This window comes from Sminthopsis crassicaudata, chromosome 5, assembly GCF_048593235.1.
Source record: "Sminthopsis crassicaudata isolate SCR6 chromosome 5, ASM4859323v1, whole genome shotgun sequence".
NCBI lineage: Eukaryota > Metazoa > Chordata > Mammalia > Dasyuromorphia > Dasyuridae > Sminthopsis > Sminthopsis crassicaudata.
In genome coordinates this window covers 177,638,838-177,644,695 of record NC_133621.1, presented here as the reverse complement: position 1 = coordinate 177,644,695, position 5,858 = coordinate 177,638,838, and positions in this window count along the sequence as shown.

Genomic DNA, 5,858 nt, shown 5'->3' with positions numbered 1-5,858 from the left:
TGCAAAATAATTCTGGAAAAGTAAATACAGGAGTCAGTTTGTAAAGCACATTACATTTAAATATCTTTATTTCTTTGTGGCTATAATTCTCATGGGCTCAATGGGAATTATACAGAAGGGATGAATTTGTGATGTGGATGGGAGATCTTGATGAACATATTCAGGAATTGGAAGTGTAAGACTAAAATTCAGAGAGAGATCAAGGGAGTCAGATGACAGAAAGATAATTGCACCCATCCCTCAAAAAGATGAGATCAACAAAAGACTTTGCAGAAAGAGAAAACAGAACCCAATAAAGAGATTTGACAGCTACCCACATTAATTGGATAATCACTTAATGGGTTGAAAATGGAAGATGGTAAGGCAAAAAATACTACAAAGGAGTAAAGATATTGGTGGAAAGAAAGCCAAGATAGAACAGTTTCATGAAAGCAGTGGAAGAAGGTACAGAAAGAGGAGCCAGTGGTGTGTGTGTGTGTGTGTGGTTTTTTTTTTTTTTTTTTAACTATACTAAGATCAAGAAGGATAAGAACTGTCAAAAGATATTTAGGAGTAAAGAGATCATTACTGAACTTGCACAGAAGAATTCTTGTCAAGTGGTAGGATGAGAAAATAAATTACAAGGGACTGAAAAGTGAATGAGAGTCACTGTTTGTGGAACTATGAATTAGTCCAGTCATACTGAAAAGCAATTTGGACTTATGCCCCCAAAGTAATTTGATTAAGCATATCCTTTGACCTAACAATACCACTATTAGGCCTTTTCAAAAAAGAAAAACAAGCATATATATATATATATATATATATATATATATATATATATACACACACACACACATATATAACATATATATATACACATATACATATACATACATACACACATATCTACATATATATAATATATATGCATAATGTGTGCGTATATACGTATATATGTATGCTGAGACAGAAGTGATAGACTCAGGATGCAGAAAAAGACATACAGTCTCATATGCAGCTAGTTAGGAATTTTGTTTTGCTTAACTATGTATATTTGTTACAAAGGCGTTCATTTTATTTTTACATTTGGAGATAGATTGGAAGAAGAATGGGGCAAAAGACTCAATTAACCAAAAATGAAAAAAGGAAAAAGCAGTTATTGAAGCATTTAAAGAAGTACACAGAATAAACATAAGTCCAGAAAAATTGTAAAGCAAGTGTAAAAGCTTTAAATTATATTTTATTTTACATTATTTATATATGTTGAATTATACACATTTTTTAAAAAATTGTAAGCAATGCAATGTGTCTTATTTAAAATTTTATTTTCTCATGTACTATTTATAAGAAAATACCTATTTTATTTGGTGTTTAGTTCAGAATAAAACATATGAGAGGTAAAATAACTAAAACAATGTAGATGTAGATCTCTCTAGGAATATGACTCTGAAGGAGATTGGAGTTATTGGATGATAGTTTGAGGTGACAACAAAGTTGTTTACTTGTTTTTTAAGGATAGGGATGACCCAGGGATGTTTGTAGGCATTTGTTGTGGTGATCACTTATTTCAATCAAAACTCACTCTTCATTATTCCGTTTGGGATTTGCTGGACAGAAATACTGGAGTGATTGTCATTTCCTTCTCCAGATCATTTTGCAGATGAGATACTAAGGCAGGCAGGGTTAAGTGACTTGCCCAGGATCTTAGGTTAAATTTGAATTCAGGTCTTCTTGACTCCAGGCTCAGGGTTTTATCCTCTGCCCCACCTAAGCTGCCCCAAAGACCTAGTACAACAGGGCAAAATTGAAAGAGACAGAGAGAGAGAGAAAGAGAGGGAGAGAGGGAGGGAGGGAGGGGGGGGAAGAATGGAAAGAGGGAGGGAGAGAGAAAGGGAGAGAGAAAGAGAGAGAGAGACAGAGAGAGACAGAGACAGAGAGAGAGAAACAGAGAGAGAGAAACAGAGAGACAGAGACAGAGAGAGAGACAGAGACAGAGAGAGAGACAGAGACAGAGACAGAGAGAGACAAAGAGAGAGAGAGAGAGATGGGGGAGGGAGGCTCAATAGTTCCTTGAGATCATGGATGGTATATTTAAGAATCTTTCTCTCCCTCTTTCTCTGTCTGAATATGTTAATGTGTTGCCTAAATATTTAAACAACTTGACTCGTGAGTGGCATGTTATCAGCCTCATTTTTGTGAGGATAGGAGAAGGGCTGGATCTGTACTGTCAGCAGCCTAACTGGGGGAAACAAAGGTAGCAGACACCATGATAATTTTCGCAGTATGATCTTTCCTCCAAGCTACAAGAGAATTGTTAGACTGGAATTATATCTGTCCTCATCCCTCAAACCTAGGAGCATAAAATCTGGATTCAGAAAGAAAGTTTTCCCTAATTTGCTCTCAAAGGGAAGGGTAGACCATAATTTACACTCACCAGTTTAATCCCTTTTCATCAAATGTTAGTTAAATAATAATACCGAGTAATTTTCTTTATCCAAATAAAACACCAAAAAGAAATAAAATATAAATATAAAAATGCATAACAGTAAATGAGCTCCTCAACTGAGAATGATGAAATCTCTAGGAACTTTAGACTTGAAAGTTCAGCTGGATTTCCTCAGTAACTGATTATCCAGGACTCTTGTCCATCTTTCAAAAACCTTCTCCTCACTTCTCTCTCCATCTGCTTCCATGTCATAGTCTTTTATTAAAGTATCTCCCAGTTTTTTTCAAGGGGGAGATGGTGATGCAGATGGCACTTAGCAGTACCAAATGGTCATAATTTGACCTATGTGGAAGATTTTTTTTTTTAAAGAAAAGATCAAAATCATATGGGATGTTCCCAGATTATCAATCCTTTAACTTCCCTGCTGCTGGGATTGTGATGATGTTTTATGATGAATGAACTTATATCTTAATACTTATACTGTGTGAATAACAACACAGTAGATCTAAAAGAAAAAAAAAGCAGGGTAGCAACTTTTCTGAAGTCTGTTTTTGTTGAAAAAATTAAAAGTGGGTACTTAAGTGCTTATTGATCAATTTGAAGAAATAATAGTTTAAACTTAGATCATGTTTAACATACATTCATTTGATGCTTATAAGAACCCTGTGAAGAGGTTGTTATTTTCCCATTTTTGCAGATGAGGAAAATGAAGTTTAAAAATTGTGATTTCCTTAAGGTCACAATCTAAAGATAAGATTTGTACTCAAGTTCTTATCTATCCTCATTTCACTACAACTTCCTGCTTTCCTTCCCACTGTTCACTTACATCCTGTTTCCCTTATTGTTGGAATCATCCAACTCCAAGGAGGGTACATCTCCATTCCTCACTAGTCTTTGTTTTCATAGCACAATATTTAGAACTCATAAACTGACAATATTATTAATAACTACAACATACATGTTTATAATGTCTCTAACATTCTGAATCCATAGTTCCTTAACCACAATTTCAATGTCTCTCACCTTTACCACAAATGTGGCCATATTTTGGACTTCAACATAACTCATAACTATTCCACATCCAATATCTCAAACTCACCTCTGAAATTCTCCTCTCTGAAACACAATTTCTTAGACTTTCCTCTCATATTTCTTTCCTTTTGCTAAATTTATTTTTCATCCTCATTCAGTTCCTGAGTCAAATACAGCAATTCTAGTCACATGGCTGTAGGTAGCTTGCATTTCTTTTCATAACTGCCTGTTCATTTCCTCTGACCATTTATTTACAGAGGAATGGCTTTTGTTCTTACATATCTAGATCAATTCCTTATATTATCTTGGATAGCCCATCTTTATAAGAGAAATTAGCTTCAATGATGTTTTCCCAGTTCATTGTTTCTCTTCTAATTTTAACTACATTTATTTCAATACTACAGAAACTTTTCAATTTTAAATGATCAAAATTGTCCACTTTATCTCCTGTGATCTTTTCTTTCTCTTCTTTCCATACTTAGGAAAAGTATCTCCTTTCTTGTTCCTCTAACATGTTTATATTGTGGCTTTTTTATTGCAACCCTTTTTATGATGGCAAAGAACTAGAAACCAAGACAGTGTTCATTGATTGGGTCATTGCTGAACAAGGTGTGGTATATGAATGTGATGGAATCCTATTATAAGAAGTGATGAAAGAAATGGTTTCATAGAAACTTGGGAAGACATGTAAGACATGATACAGAGGGTAGTGAGCAAAACCAGTTTATATTAAAACATCAGCACTATAAAAACTAACAATTCTGAAAGATCAAAGAGTTCTGGTTATTGTCCAGATTGTGATTTACCCACCATGATTACAGAGGGCCTACAATGACATGGCTTGCCTATTTCCTAATACACATTTGGGGGACACAGCCAGCTTGGGAGGCTGTTTTGCTTGATTGTACACATTTGCTATAAAAGTTTTGTTTTTCTTTTTTCATGAGAGTAAAAATAAGAGAAAATAAATGTTACTTTTAAAACATAACAAATTATGTATGTGGGGGAGACATCTTGCAATCTACCTGGAAATGAATTCTGATAAAGCAAATTTAGGGCCTATGTTTATTATTCTGCCTCACATAATTCAGCAATTGTGATTTATGAAAGATTCAAGAAGTCTTGCCATCCATAGGTATGGAATGTTCATTAAAATCAAATGGCCATTCCACTGAGGAGATATAGATGCTTCAGTCTGTGTTCACTGAATAAATGCCACAAGAACAAAGGTAGTATCAGTTGGGGGCTAGCAAGACTCCCCTAGTCCATGAGTAAGCAGACTCAGGGAGATGAAGCAACTTGCCCCTGCTGACAGCAGAGTTTGGCAGCAGAATGAGGACTCCAGGAAACCTGGATTTGGTCCTTCCAAATAATTCTAATTTCTGGGGCTTAGAGTGCAGCAAATGCCCTGCTTTGGACAGACAGAAGGAATGCCCGTCCTGATCCCTAAGGCCAGTTCATATTTGCTGTGATTTCGTAGATGTCCAAATGCTTTGCTCATTAGAGGCCAGAGGCTGTTTTTTCATGGCTTTTGCTTTGACTGAGGCTGGTTTTACTTTGACAATGTCGCTCTGTTCCAAAGAAGAGAGGCCCTCCCCAGACTGCCCCCTCAGCTCATCATTCAAAATCTGGAGCAGGGGGAACACTGAAGAACATCTGCCCTTCTCTTCCAGGAGCGTCCTCACAGCAGGCTGGCTCCCATTCTTTGTCAAAGGGAACTTCTTTTCTTTACTCAGGGATGATATAGAGGTGTTCTCCAAGCCCTTTGGGAAATTCACTGGAAACTGGCTTCGAATTCTAGGGAAAAATTTCTTTTTCTTTCTGAGGGACTGTGTTTTTTCCAGGAGGGAATCCAATTCCTCTGTAGTGTTCTGAATTTGATGTGGACTTAATTTATCCAGATCTTCTTGGATTTCTTTGACTTGCTCTAGGAGACTATAGAGCACCAAAGTAGTGCGAACAGCCTGTTCTTGCCTTTGGACGAAGTTTTGTTCTGCCTGGGTTGGATCAAGACCTTCCTCTAGTTTATCTTTTGTGACCACTCCTTCAATCTTCTGAATACAGCCGCTCAGCTCTTCCTGCAGGCGTCGAAGTTCCAGCATGCTCGGGGACTCAACTGCACTGGAACATGGCTTAGGGCTTTCTTCAGCGGTGGGCAGCGAATGGGACCGAGGGAAAACCGACTTCTGCAGAGAGGGGTACAGGTAGAGTTTGACCCCGGGGCTGGCCATCTCGTCCTTGGAGGAGAACTGACTGCCTTGAAGAAAGCCCTGAGCTTTCGATTTACTGTCATCGTTTCGGAAATCAGTCAGTTTACTCTTTCTTTGTGCAAGCTTCCCTGGGACTTGGAGCTGACCTTGAGGAAAACGTGCTTTCACAAGCTCTTCGAGTTGCTTTC